This window comes from Megalops cyprinoides, chromosome 8 (genome assembly GCF_013368585.1).
Source record: "Megalops cyprinoides isolate fMegCyp1 chromosome 8, fMegCyp1.pri, whole genome shotgun sequence".
Lineage (NCBI taxonomy): Eukaryota > Metazoa > Chordata > Actinopteri > Elopiformes > Megalopidae > Megalops > Megalops cyprinoides.
In genome coordinates, this window is record NC_050590.1 from 32,415,200 (window position 1) to 32,429,556 (window position 14,357).

Genomic DNA, 14,357 nt, shown 5'->3' on the forward strand with positions numbered 1-14,357 from the left:
ACATGTTAAACATATTGTCATTATCATTTTACAATCATGAACACGTGCACATTGCTACGAAGGAACTTTTAGAGCAGGCTAGTTCGTAGCAGAGGAATTATCAGCCAGCTGAATGATCTGTCAGTTCTCATTACGTGTCACTTCGCATGAAAACAATGTTGGACTAGACAACAGATGGCAATATCATAGTGTAGATTTAACTATTTCCATAATCATAATATCAATAACAGTAATAGTAGGCCTAGTATCGACATAGGACATTTTATGGTAGCATCTATCTACAGAACAATCCATGAGTATGCCCTCAATAGATCACTTAACCCTTTCACGTGTACGGTCACACCGGTGAGATTAGCTCTTTAGCGTGTACAGTCAAACCGATGTGATTAGAACACTAGACTGGAAATTCTAGCTAATGTTAACTTTGAGGAAACTGTGATTTAACATTATAAAATACAGCAAATGCGGCGGTGAAAACTATGAGAAGCTTAATAACGCTAATGAAAACATAACGAAACATGTAATGTAAGGCGCACAACGTCATAAATAAGTCACATATGAAAGGGTTTTAAAGAGTAGCCTACATTGCATACATTTATGTGAAAATAACATTATTAACTGTTTTTTATTAGGTTTGAACCGGTTCAGCTAGGTTATGGTTGCAGAGGAACGCAATAACGGAAATGTTAACATAGGCTACTGTTTCCGTTTCGAGTGGAATTTGAAAAAAAAGGGGGGGGGGTGGGGGTTTGAAGCCCTGGCTTTAATAAACCTAGATTGATGTTAACTGTTTGGTCTGGTGGCCTACTTTTTGTTATGACTGTGATCCAGGTTATGACAATTTTAAGAGCCATTTTGGCTGAAAGTTTCTTTCTTTTAATTGAACATGCCACAACAAATTCTAAATGCACTGCAACACCATTTAAATTAGAATATTCTGTGGGTCTTAAGTGTCTTTTTTTTAGGATGACTAGACTTACCTTTAGGTGAGGCGGCTAGATTATCCCCCAGACTATACAGGGTTTGCGCTGACGTCACTTTCCCACCAGAATATGCCCCCTCAGTCAGACTGAGTGGCAAAACATCCTGCAACATGGCTGCCTTTAGTAGGGGAAACTGAGAAACCGGGAGTAAAACAAATGATTATCTGCTTAAGTTAAAGGCAGTTGACAGTGATCCTTACAATTTACCAAAGAACCAGTGGTCCGTGGACATTGACATGTGGCCAGGAATCCTGTGGATGAGAATGTGGTCAGTGAAGCTACACCAAGGAAGTCAGGGCCCTGTGGTGCTACAGAAAATGAAATTGCAGACTTTCAAGATAAGCTCAAGCATGCAATCCCAAGAGCTGCCGCGCTCTCTGTAGCTTCAAAACACTCCAAAGACTTTGTCCCTATGGCTCTGAAAGATGGCTATCCTACACCATTAGGACAACTCTATGAAGCTGTGAATGTTGGTTTGCCCTATGATATGAGCTTCTTAACGAATGTGATTAGGTCTTTGAGGAGTTGTTGATCACAGATGCTCAGTGTAAGCTTGTTGAACAGACGACAAAGGGACAGGCTTCATCAAGGATGTGGTATACCTACAGATGTTGCAGGATAACTGCTTCCAAGTTTGGCGCGGTCATCTATAAATATAGAGCAATGATAATCAAATCACTTGTTAAAGCCATATGCTACCCAGAGTCTGCAAAGTTTACAACTGCAGCAACAAGGTATTATTTATTCATTTTAAGATTAAAGGCAAATTATGAAATTTCAAAGTTGTTGTTCACTAATCAAAAGGATGGGGCTAGGGAATGATAAAACCTCTCATAAAAACCTATTGCAGAGTGATTATGAACATGTATATTTATACACCAAATGTAACTCTTATGTTTTATTAAATATTTCCAGGTGGGGCATTCAGCAGGAGACCAAGGCAAACGAGGCATACATCAAGACCATGTCATCAAAACACCTACATTTTAATGTAACCCCCACTGGACTCTACATTTCTCCACAGTACCCTCATCTTGGCACATCACTTGATGGGAAGGTGTCTTGTGACTGTTGTAGCTCTGGGTGCTTGGAGATCAAATGCCCCTACTTGGCAAAAGACAAGACACTGTTAGAATTATCAAAAGAAAAAGACTTTTGCTTGGTTGCATCCTCACCCTCAGATGTGACACTGGAACTTAACAGACAACACAACTATTACTTTCAAGTACAGTGCCAGATTCATGTTACAAAATCACCATTCTGTGACTTTTGTGTGTCGACATGTCAGGAGTCCGGACAGGGTTATTGGCCAGGCTGGATTGCCTGGAGGTAAGTTGGTGAGGTGCCGGGAGCACGCATTCCAGGGCAAATTGAATGATTGTTTAATTGGCTTTTGGGCGGCAACTTCAGCTGGAATGCGGGCTCGCAGGTGCTCCTTGTTCCTGATCCTTGTTCGCAGGTTCCTCCTTGTTCCTAGGGGGCTGGCCAGATATTTAGGAGGGTTGCGAGGCTTAGTTGTGAGGGACGCCAAAGAGGGAGGCTCTACCTGTGGGGAATTTTAGATGGGGTTTTTGGTTTAGTTTATTTTTCATTGTGGAGCTGGAGTCAGTTGGAGGTTTTTTTGTAGTTTTTTGTAGTTTCTTTTGTTGGGTTTTGTTTTATGTTCCCAGAGGTTGCGGACCGGGAACTTTATTTTTGTTAATATTTTTTTTCTTTTTCCTTTTGGGGTTCTCGGGTGTGTGGTTGGGGAAGGGAAGATGGCAGGTGAAGAGACAGTGGCTTCGGACCCCCCCAGTGTTGGGCGTAAGACGGGGTGTGGACACCCCGTTGTCCTAAGGAACATCCGCACCCCAGGGAAGCATTGGGGGTGTGTGTGACCGGCAGCAGCGGGGGGCTGGGGAAACACTGACCAGCTGCGGTCCCTCTTCCTGCAGTACGGAGCTGTGGACCTGACAATGTGGCGTCAACGAGGAGGAGCCGACGACCAGGGAAGACGGCAGCCGCTGGGAGGCCTGACAGCAAGAACAAGAGCGTGCCCTTCGCCTCTGTGTGTGTTCCTTTCTTTTTGATGGGAGCGAACCAGGCCGGGGGGGAACTAGTGAGAGTCTTGGTGTCTCTGTTGGTATGAATTTTTAAATTAAAGTCTCGCTTCTCTTATTTACCCTGTCATGGCGTCCTTTGTGGTGAGTGGATCCCAAAAGGTAAAGGACCAGTTGGGGTTCAGGGGCAAGCCAACGCCGCTGTGTAAAAACTACTGAAATAGTCAGAAAAGTGGAGAAAAGAGAAGTTTCAGTAGACCATATCTTGCAGAGTATCACTTTTATTTGTCAAGCTTGCTTTACAAACATTTGTCACACAATCTTAATCGGAGCATTACAGGGGATGTCATTCTTTTTTAATAAAAATAAGCAGTCACCCAAAAACGTGAAAACACCATATATTAGTGAGTGAACACATTACTGTGAAAATACAACATACATTAATGTGAAATAACTAAATACAGTACAGAATAAATATTTATTTATTTTTTTCCATTGTCTGTTGATGAAAATCAAGGTTAAAAATTCCCTTTTAGACTGACCATGTCTTTAGTATCACAGTCAAGATATCAATGGTTATTTGAATAACATTTTACATGAACTAATATTCACTGCATCAATCTGAAGCCACTATGGTTTCACACAGATTACATAGAACACAACATGTTACACAATCTTGTCTATAAGGTTGTCCTCCACTTTGCCATTTTATTCCACTCTAATGAGGCTTACAGGCAGAGTTGAGCCCAGAATTGTATATTTCTGCCTCAGCATTCCAATCACTCTTTCAACATGGATTCTCACATGAGAAAATTCTCAAGCAGATTCAATCTCTTTGCGGCTAAACTGTTTCTTCCCTCATGTGAATGGAGGTGTTACTAATTCTGCACAAAATAAGCCAACACTATCCTCTACTGTGAAACCCTGATCAGCCAGTACCAAGTCCCCTGGCAGGAGCTTGTCAAGGGGACGTCCTCCCCAGGCCTATGACACAAAGGAGATGCTTCCTTGTAGGGTGATTGAAATAAGAAACTTTATAGTGTTGTGTTGTTTGTAGTTGCTCCATGTTTGACCATGAGCTTTTAAATCTGAAGGACGCTCTATGAACACCTCAAAGCAGTCAGTTATGTTTACACATGTGGCAGGGGTCACGTTCACTTTAAATCTCAGGTAGTCTCACGGTGGTCATGTGACATGACGCGACACCGGTAGTTCGCAGCACACGGCTCTCTTTTGTCGTTTTAAATTTCATTCAGGCGGTAAACGCCGAATGAATAGCATCTGCACAAGTTCGCTGTGCTGGCGGTGAGAAAAACGGATAACTGAGACCGAGTTGTGGACCCGTTGAGTTTTAAGACCTAGCGATTTGAAAGTAGGCATCTCTTGGTATTTTCCCATTCATTAGTCAATCCGTGTACCTTACTCATGCATTTGCGTTATCTGTGCCATAGTTTCACTTGAGGAAGCTTGGAACGGAGGACATCACTTTAGAGCAACGTTTGTTTGAAGTTTACAGAGGTAATTTATACAACGTGTATTTAAGAGTGTTTTGTGGGCTAGCTATGCTCTATGCATGGCGATTGTATTTATATTTTATTTATGGCGTTTGTATTTATTTTGTGACTCTAGAATGTAATGTTATGTGTGGCTGCTGTTAGTTTGCCATCCCGTGTGCCTGCCTGATCAGGAAACAAAGGCAAACTACAAACATTAAGGTAGCCCTGTTACACATTGTGATATTTGTCTTTTTAAAACTTTATACAGTGGATTTGAGACTGATGTTTCTATCCTCTTTTGTGTTTTGTTTCTTAAGAATGTTTATGTAGCCACTGTTTTCCCTATCCTTATTTTGTAGTCAGTGCTCAACCTAGGAGGCTACACAGGCCTACTACTAACTATTACTGTGCCTGCTAGCTGGGCCTGTAGCCTCAAGGAAATCTCATTGTGAAACCACCTCCAATCTTTCATTTTGTTGGTTTTGTTTTCTTATTTTCTTTTCTTTTCTTTGGTCGTAGCTGTGGCTGGGAACTTTTCCATGGGGAAGTAGATTGGGTTTCTGTACCTTGGTGTGCTGTGCTGTGTAAAGCCTAGATTAATTAAGTAGCCTATGGCTCCTGCTTGGTGTGTAGTGAACCAGCCTTCATGATTAGGCTCCTGTTTGGTGTGTAGTGAACAGCCTTTGTGCTTTGGCTCCTGCTTGGTATGTAGTGAATAGCCTCTGTGATTTGGCTCCTGTTTGGTGTGTAGTGAACAGCCTTTGTGATTGGGCTCCTACTTAGTGTGTAGTGAATTCCCATCAAGGTTGCCTTATTGTAGGGTGTACTTCTGGTGCAGCCCTTAGTCTCTCCACCGGGTTAGTATAGCCACAGCTGACCTGTTTATGACTTTTATTTACGTTTATTACTTTTTTTGTATACTTCATTACAGTTTTGATCCATAAGCTCTGCATTTTTTTTAATGATAAAAATAAATATCACATGAATGCACACCCCTTAACCTGAAATATCAGAAATTAAAGTGACTTATTTTTTTATACACAAGCCTCCTCCCTTTCTTTATTCAATTAAATTGAATGTTTACACCTGCTATACTCTTAGTGACCTTGTGGGGGTTACACACAGTTCTTAAAAAATGTCTGAAAACACATTGGTAAGCTGTGTCTTAAGTCTTCTCTTTCCGGCTACAGTATTAGGGGATGCAGCCTGCTTGCCATGACATGTATTCAACGGCGAAAGATTCTTGATACTGTTGACTGATGAATCCCAACGAGGTAGCCTAAAAAGACTGATTGACAGATTGAGGCACAGCTCCATCAGTGTAAGAAGAAGTGCCTGAATAGGCTTGAGGGACTGTTTTGCAGTAGCGGGAAGAACTGATGACACATAACTGAACAATAACATGACAGTCTGTAAATTGGGTAGTCCTGTGAAAAATCTCATTTTGCTGTCATCAAATTGTGGTGTCAAGAGTATGATGTTTCAACTCACTTTCTAATTTGTGAACTTTATCCCTCAGTGATTGACATTCAGTGTTTAAAGATTTAATCTGTTCATGTAAGGAGGCAATGTCATTGTGTGTCTCCTCTGTCTGGACCTCAGTGCCTTGGACTTCAACAGTCTGTACGTCTGCTTCTGATGCAGGACTTTAATGCAGGTTCACAAGAGCTGTGGCAGCTAGCTCTCTACTTGTGTTGACAAGTCTTTTCTCAGAAATTTCTTGAGATATCTTTCCAGTTTGTTGACAGCCCGAGTTCGATCACTGGTGGAGGTGAAACTGAATAAACTTGGCACGTAGTCAGGGTGTAGGGAATCATCACTCTTTTTTTCCTGAAACAAACAAAAAGTTTTACTAGTTAACTAATTCATTTATTAACATCTCTGCAAAGGAAATATACATGGTTTCATCATTACTTACAACATGTGACTCGTGTACCTGGGGGGGTATTCCACAAAGCAGGATTACAAAGGTAGCCTAGGAGTGTGATTCAGCCACCCATAGGGACGCTAATAATAAACAAAATTTCAACATATTTTGTAGAAACTTTTAAAGTTGTCTGACTGTCTAAACTTGCTTTGTGGAGTACCCCCTTATAAGGAAAACTGGGTTTGTCTTGACTAGCTAACACTATCTAACCATCCCCCCTTTGTTTGTAGCACACAAGGCTCATCATCATGGATGTTTTTAAATAAATGCTGACAAAAACTTTACAGTTACACAGAATATAAATGAAAGATGCTAAATATTTAATTGATGAGTAGTCAATACAGTATATAACTTAAGGTATGATTTTACCCAAAAATCATTTTAGATGTGTTTTTTGTGTTTTCACGGCATTCAAGATGAACACTAATGCTGCCACTCAGTAAGTCTTTCTGCCATTCAGTGGGTGACTCACTTCCCCTCCACTTGGGCCTCAGAAGTAATTGAGATGGTATGTGATGAATGGCTCTGTGATAGGCTGCTGTTTTCTGCAGGGGCAGGACTCACTCAGGCATTAGCCAACTGAATTTACAGCACCCAGATAAAGACATTCCACAGACAAATCTCTCTAACTACTTTCAGTTTCAATTTGAATCACAAAGTCTCAGTGTACTTAAGGGTTTGCTCGAACAGTGATATTGGCTGTCAGAGAGAAAGGGAGAGAAAGAGAGCTGTGATACTAAATTATCAGAAGAGAATGGCACATGGGTACATCAGAGATCTGAGTGAAGAGAAGTTAGCACAGGCAGAAGAAGCAAGAAATGCTGCTTTGCAGATTGTGCAGGATGCATTGGATAAAGGCATGTATGGGTTTCCTGTTGGCTTCTACTATACCTGTTCAGAACCCATCGACTCCTACAAGTTCTGCTGTATCCCAACAGAGAAGTTCCTGAGAGATCTGGTGGAGAAGATGAGGGAGGTGGTTTTCAAGGAGGACATAGACTCAGAGGAGTGTGAAACATTTGCTTATGTCAATCCTAACAAAGATCCCTGCACTGTGTACCTGTGCAAGCAGTTCTGGGATGCTGCAGACCACCTGTGTAAAGACTCCATGCCAGGCACGCTCATCCATGAGGTCTCTCACCTGCTGGGCACTGATGACATCTCGTATGATCACTTGGTAGTGGAAGTGTATGAGGACTATGGCACACTGCTGGGGTGGTCTGGGCCTATGTCAGGACAAGGTTTGGAGGGATACGCTAAAGAGGAAGCCGTGCAAATCAATGCCAACAGTGTGGAGTATGAGTTTGAGACTGTGATCAACCATGAGCAAGACTACCAGGATGGTGAATACAAGTGCTGTGGTGAGATCAAGAAGCACTCTGTCTGCAAGCGGCGATCAACCGGCCATTATCATTTACATGAACGCTTTCGTAAGTATCCTCTTCAGTCACTATTCTACTATCTCTAACCATACAGTAGCTGTGGCAACGGGGAAGTAGAAATGATATCTTTGTGATGGAAACACAGATCCTTATAGTTACAGAGACAACATATTTTGTCAGTGTGAGGTATTGTATATAGCAATTCCCTCGCCATGTTTGTGGCCTCTGTCTTTCATTTCTGTTTCTTTCAAAGGCATATAAGCATTTTGGAAGCAATGTTCCCACCCTCAGATTTGACTGCTAACTTTATAAACAAGGTTTTGGTGGGGACATTTCACAGCCACATGAAGGATCAGAAGTGCATGGTGGTGTTTTAGCCTACTCAGGCTCATACTACTGACTGAAGAACAACCTGAAACACACACATTTACTGTTGCAGCTATGTGGTCATATGAATGAAGACAGGTGACACTGAACACAGTGAGTGCTGTCACATTTTTACTGTGGTACAATTCATGATAACAGTCTGTGCCCTTCATCCAGCCCACCAGATGTTGGAGATGAAGGACCGCCTCCACAAAATCTCCCCCGGAGAGATGGTGAGGTACATTAAAGTGGTTGGAGCCTGCAAGAAAACCACCACCTAGTTTCCCCTGCTCAAACCAACATGTCCTGGAGGTGCTGCCACAACCCAGCAACAAGAATAAATGGCCGATCCCTGCTTTGTTGGTTTTGAGGATATTACATAAAGAGATACATGTAATGCTTTTGCATAGGAATGTTATGTTGGTTAAAAAAATGTGGGTGTTGCTTGCTAAATAAAGAAAAATGCATAGGACTTGAGTAGAGCATTAGGCCCTGACCTTCACAAGGGAAGAAGACTGCTGACTGGATTAAGAAAGCTTTGTGTCTTTATATAATATGTATTCCTTTGATGGGTTTTCAAGAGTAAAGAATCTGCATTGTGTAGATAAGAAAGCACAAGTAGAAATATTAATTAGGTATGAGAGCTTCAAAAGAAGCACACATCTACAAGCAAGTTCAGAGCAAATAATTAACATGAATATGAAAACCTTTCTGCTGACAATGCAGCCTCACTCAAGTTCACAGTGTTTATTTGATGTCCTTACTGTGGTGTTCACCTTCAGGTACAGTCTCCACAAATAAGTCCACCATTCTCTCTGTTCTTGTAATTCAAATGCAACTGTCATGCAGATAATCAGTGATTACTCTTTAACACAGTTTTAGGTAGCACTGATATCACTGAGCTTTGACTGGTGTTCCCTGGGTAATATAGTGTTGGCTGTCTCAGATCTAATTGAATTAAAAGCATCCTACTACATCTGTACACTGGAATTCAGACAATAAAATCCACAGTCTGACTATTTTAACTTTGTCTAAAAAGAAGAAGGAATCCACAGTGAGACTGAAGCATTGGGACTTCCCAGATTATCAAATAATGACACTGGACACTGTATGAGAGCCATTGAAACTGAGGGGGCAGTTTCACCTATAACTAGGTTCAGGCTGATTTGCTGTCACAGTGGGGTGTCGGTCAGGACACAGGAGTCAGGTTCCGGGTTAAGTTGTTTATTGGGGATTTTGAATGGGTGGATGTGAGGGTTTGTGTTGCATGTGTGTATGGGACATACAGGCTTTGACTGCATGAAGGGCTATGGAAACATTTATACGTCAAGGACACACTATCCTAATTAACATGCACACCCCTCTCTCTCTACAGGCAATTGTATTACAACCAGTTGAACTTAGGCATACTACTTACTTTGGCATAGACGCACACAACAACAGCACAATGCTTGGTCCCCAAAGGCTTGGTCTCCCCAGTTCTTCACCTCCCAGGTATTGTTGCAGTACTGAGGTGGGGGAGGTCACCACCACCTTTATATTGTCCCGTATCCTTGGCCCTATTGAGGTTCTTATTGGTGGCCTAAGGATACGGACAGGTCAGAGGGCAAATGGTGACCTGGGGGCCGTCCTTGGGGGTGCGCCTGTGCCTCAGGTTAGCTGTGGGGGTCCTGCTGATAAGGGGAGCAGCAGGACTGGTTTGGGCAGGTTTCAACTGAGTTGTAAACAGCCATAATGTCTTATTCCTGAGCATGTAACAATATATTAAAAACAGTAATAAAACACGGTGTACAAATCAAATATGGTTGCCCCCCATCGTATAACAGTCTATGCAGATTTTTATTAATTATATTAACAGAGTTAATTATACAAATATACAAGATTTTCCAAAAATATACAGTATAAAGCAATGCAAACCATGTAATGTATAGCATGTAGTTTTGTTATGATATAAAGAATATATACATATATATGCCTTTCTATACACATTTTTGCAGGATTCATGGTGCAACCTTTCTACAAATTTTTGGAGTCCACATTTAAATAATTTTTTTTTGTTGTTTTGCTTTAATTCTGTTCTATAGATAAAAAGTATTGCTTGGGGCAAAAACAGATCTATACCACCTTCTGCTTGAGAGGCTATAGGGAACACAGTGAGGAGCTGAGTATATTATAACTTCATGTGATCCGCTATGAGGTTCAGTGTGATCACTAGATCAATGATATTTCATTCCTTGAACATTGAGCAGATTTACATTAGTCAACAAAAACATTCCAGTTACAGTTCAGGAAAATCTGCCTGACTGTTACACTGTACATAAACAGCTGTCTGATTGCCCAATATAAAGATAGTCTGAACTGCTGACATAGAGATTTATATGGAATTAAATACTACTGACATAAACACAAGCGGTAAGAATTTCTCCCCTCTACTTAGGCTTCAGAAGTGACTAAAATGAAATATAGTTAATGGCTCTGTGAGCCAGTACCATTTATGCAAATGCTTTCATAAGTATTTTGCAAATCTTCCTCCACCATCCAGCTATCTCTTATCACGGCTCTGGTAATTGACAGTGTTGAATCTCCATGCTATAAAAGGACCAAAGCTAGTAGAGTATGAGGCTCACTATTCAATTACTAATGCCACAGTTAGACAATTACAGTTAGGCAGCTTCAATCTGAAAGTTACTGAATGAGCTCTATTACTAATAAGGTTGTCAATGGAAGAACAATTCGGATCCTCTTAACAAGGTAGGAGAGAGTTAATCTTTCATACAAGTATGCATTTCTATACATGAATTGGTGAAAAAAATGAAATTTTCAATGACTTATATTGCATTTAATTTCTTCTGAGCTGTTGAAGCCAATGTTGTGATCTCCAGTCTGATACTGTCCATCTCTGCTCATCACCATAAGACTGAAACTAAATTGAAACTGCAGGAAAACCCCTCAACCAATCACCTCCATTGGTTGTGGAAGTACGTGACGATTGAAAATGAGGCCTGTAGGAGATCCTACATCCATTGACTCTGGACCAGAAACAAGGCTGCGCTCCACTGGAAGTCATAAACTTGCACTGATTTAAAAAGCAGGCTTTAAATTCCTGGCAACTTTTTTAATAATTAAAGGGACCAGTTTGAAAAATAAAAACAAATGTTGCACTTGGATTGATAGGATGATTGGTACTGTTTGTCTTAGATATCTGATGACTTACCAAGCTCTCAGGGTCCTCCAGGTTTCTCTCACAAGCTTTGAAGATTTCAATGTCGAGTCTATATTTATTGTTGACTTACATTGATTATATTCATAATACACTGAAAATGCCACGCTGAATATGCTTTATATGTCGTCCATTAATATTCTAGCTTATTTGTTGTATTGAAACCAGTATACAGAATTTGATATCTTTTTTTTTTTTGCCAACATTCTTTTTATTGTTTTCACAACACAAAAAAAATACAGTTACATGTATTGAACAAACATATCAACCCCACCCCACCTTCCCAGTTGTTCCAATTATTGGTTGGGGGTCCAAATAATTATAGTCCATTAAATAGGAGAAAAGGATAAAAAACAAAGCATTCCTGCAGAATTGAGAATTGCAGAGGGCCACTATTCACACTTCTCCAGGATCTTCCATCACATGTGACAAGTCCGATCCTGATATATAAGAAATGAAGGGGCCCCAGATGTGATGAAAATTATGTTCTTGATGTTTTAATGTGTAGGTGATTTTCTCTAAAGGGAGAGTGGTAGATAGCTCTGATAGCCACTTGTTGATTCCTGGTCTTCTGGTGTTTTTCCAGGATAGGGCTATTACTCTCTTTGCAATTAATATGCTTAAATGTATAAATGATTGTTGATTTTTTTTAATTTTCAAGTTCTCTGGGTGCAAACCTAATATAAACAGCTGTGGGATTAAGGGTACTTGAACCTGTAAAATATTCTGAATGTATTGTTTCACTTCTTGCCAGAATTTTTGTATTTCTGTACATTGCCAAATACAATGGAAAAATGTACCCTTTTCCCTCTCACATTTAGTACAAATATCAGGAATAGTACTATTATATTTGTTTAGCTTTTCTGGAGTTACATACGATCGCATCAACCAATTATATTGCAGTAATTTCAGGCTGGTGTTAGTAGTTCTTGATTGTGCTTTAGTACATGCCTCTTCCCACTCTACCACTGAGATGTCCTCTTGTAGATCCTCTCTCCATGCCCCCAGTCGTTCTACAGACGTTTCTGTACATCCATCCACCAGGCATTTATACATTTTGGAAATCAAACCTGTTCCTAAACAATTCGTGTTCATTAGTTTCTCTATAACAGACATTTCAGGAATGTCTAATATTTGATTTTGTCGGGTTCTAATGAAATTTCTCAACTGCAGATATTTGAAAAAATGATTACGGGGTATATTAAATTTATCAACTATTTCTTCGAATGTCATCAACACCTTTTGCGCATTGTACAGATCTCCTATTTTCTCCAGCCCCTTCATAACCCAAGATTTAAATCCCCCGTCTGCTTTTCCTGGTGGGAAGAAGTCATTCCTCCATATTGGGCTGAAGACAGAGAGAGAGGGCGTTTCTCTGAGATATTTTTTTAACTTGATGCCACACTACAATCATGTTTTTCACAATAGGATTTTTTGTATTCTTTTTAAGGATTTTAGTGCTTGCTGAGTACAGGTATGTAGGGAGGGGCAGACTTAGCTGGAGTTCCTCCATTTCTTTCCAGAGAGGGGCATCTCTTTCCGTGAAATAGAACAGCAATGTTCTCAATTGTGCTGCCCAATAGTACCAGAGTGGGTTGGGACATTTAAGTCCCCCTCTGTCAAAGGGTAGGTACAGTAGTGACAGTCGTGTCCGGGGACGTCTATTATTCCACAAAAATCTGATAAACAATCTTTTTAGTTGAGTGAACAGGTTACTTGGAGGAGGAAGTGGGAGATTTTGAAATAGATATAATAGTTTAGGCAGTATATTCATTTTAAGGACATTTATTTTACCTATTAGTGATATTGGTATATGTGTCCATCTATCTAGTGATTTTGAAATTTCATCCATTAATGGTTCATAATTACATGCTATAATATGTTTAAGTTGTGGTACAATTTGGATACCCAGGTATGTGAAGCAATCCACAATTTTAAATTGAGTGGCTATTTTAGGAGGGTTTTTACTTTCTAATTGATTTAGGAACATAATTGATGATTTTGATTTGTTTAATTTATATCCTGAGATTTTTCCAAATATATTGATGAGTTATAATAATTCAGGAATGGATATTTCCATCTTTTTCAGAAAAATTATTATATCATCCGCAAATAGAGCTAGGCGATGATCCTGTTGCCCAACTATTATGCCTGTTATGTTTTGGTGCGTTCTTACAGCTATTGCCAGTGGTTCTATAGCCATAATAAACAGCAAAGGGGATAAGGGATCTCCTTGCCTACATCCTCTTTGTATTTTAAAAGATTTGGATATATTACGATTAGTCATGATTTCAGCATATGGTTCTGTATAAAGTAGTTTTATCCACTTATTAAAGTTTTCTCCAAAACCGAAACGTGTAAGGATCTCAAACAAATAAGGCCATTCCACTCTGTCAAATGCTTTTTCCGCGTCTAATGACAGTAATGCTGTATCTGTTGTTCCCTTTTCCTCTATCAGTATATTTAGGATTCTCCTAACATTATGGAAGCCTTGCCTACCTTGTACAAAGCCATTTTGGTCTTTGTCAATAATATTTGGAATAATTTTCTCAAGTCTCTTGGCTATTATCTTACTCAGAATTTTTAAATCCACATTTAAAAGACTTATTGGCCTAAAATTTTCACAGTTATTATTTGGTTTGCCAGGTTTTGGCAATAAAGTAATTAAAGCTCCTCTTAAGGATGTTGGAAGGATTCCATTACGAAAAGATTCCATGAACATTTCTAATAGTGGTGGCATAACTTTATGTTTAAACATTTTATAAACTTCAATGGGTATCCCATCTGGCCCCGGGGTTTTCCCTCCTTTGATACTGTCAATGGCAACAGATAATTCCATTAAAGTTATATCTTTCTCTAGTTCTTCTTTAATTGCTTCCGATATCCTGGGAATATGAATGTGGTCCAGGAAATTACTTAATTCAGATGTGTTTAGACCTATTTC